Source organism: Aplysia californica, unplaced genomic scaffold (assembly GCF_000002075.1).
Source record: "Aplysia californica isolate F4 #8 unplaced genomic scaffold, AplCal3.0 scaffold01366, whole genome shotgun sequence".
NCBI lineage: Eukaryota > Metazoa > Mollusca > Gastropoda > Aplysiida > Aplysiidae > Aplysia > Aplysia californica.
The window spans coordinates 70,967-72,081 of NW_004798636.1; the positions used below are offsets into that span (position 1 = coordinate 70,967).

The 1,115-nt window shown below is 41.9% G+C and overlaps 1 protein-coding gene across 2 annotated transcripts in view; it reads left to right on the forward strand.

Moving 5' to 3' along the window:
* LOC101860712 (DNA primase small subunit) overlaps window positions 1-1,115 on the forward strand; it is an 18,068-nt gene that overhangs the window by 552 nt on the left and 16,401 nt on the right. The window contains exon 1 of one of the 2 annotated variants that reach the window (XM_005112696.3): window positions 422-523. The exons of the other annotated variant lie outside the window; for it this stretch is intronic. The gene's annotated coding sequence lies outside the window, so the exon portion shown is untranslated. Of the gene's footprint in view, window positions 1-421; window positions 524-1,115 lie in introns of those variants that run through there. 2 annotated transcript variants of the gene reach the window in all.

Sequence of the window (1,115 nt, forward strand, 5' to 3'; positions counted from 1 at the left end):
GGCGATGTTAAGTTGCATATTTTTGCAGCTAGTAGCTGGATGACGATCGGGTGCCACCTGCTGCCCGTGGCGGTCCCTACCGAGCGGGGAGTTCAGAGCTGGATCATGAACCCCCTTAACGTTGTTATCTGATAAATGAATGTACTTTTCCATGACTGTTCTTGGGATATCACAGCAGTGGTTTCCCGTTGCCTACTGTCGGTTTGTGTACAGTTTCTCTGCTAGCCTTTGTATAATACCGCTCCCTATATTCTAGAGTGATCAACAGCACAAGCCATGTACTTATTATGTCTTATAGGCCTATTAAACGATTGTGACATCAGTCTTGAAAGCAAGATTATATTTCATTTTTTGAACTTGCAAATCAGTGAACTTTTTTTTTGACGAAGGAGCCATAGTCACCCGGAAGTTTTTATTTTGCTCCTTCGCGAAATTTGGCGCGTTGCTTTGGCCTTGCATAGCCTAGCACAGCAGTGACTAGCGCAAGCTATCTTAAGCCGAACCGAAAGCAGAAAAATACTGAGTAAGTAAAAAGTTTGTTTATGTTCCCAAATGTATGTTGTTCTGCAGCATCGAAATAAGAGAATTACTGTGGGAGGACTTCCGTGAAGAGCGACCACTAGATCTATGAGACAAGACAGAGCAGAATTGAGGGCTAGGAGGGGTAGACCGTAGATCTAGGGTTTATATTAGATCTATATACGGGGTGCCCACTTACAGCTGGATCGGGCCGATCGCCCGACTCGATCGCTAGAGATCTAGATCTAGATCTAGATATATAATATATCTAATCTAGATCTAGATCTAGATTCTAGAAAGTCTAGATTATACATCTTCTAGATATCTAGATCTGTCTTAAAGTTATTACTTGGCAGGACTCATTTGTGAACACGATCTAGAAATGTACATCCTGTGGTGCGATATACAGTAAGCGATCTTTTGTGGATATCTCTGGAAGTTACAGGTCGATCTTCATGATTTTTTCACCAGAAGTTAGAAAAACTTCCTCTCTATACGGCATAATACGGTGTAGCGCATTACTGTAACAGCAGTTTAAAATTTCTATATGTTGTGGTGGTGTTTGTTTGGTAACGTGTGTCTGGTCTGGTTTGGTG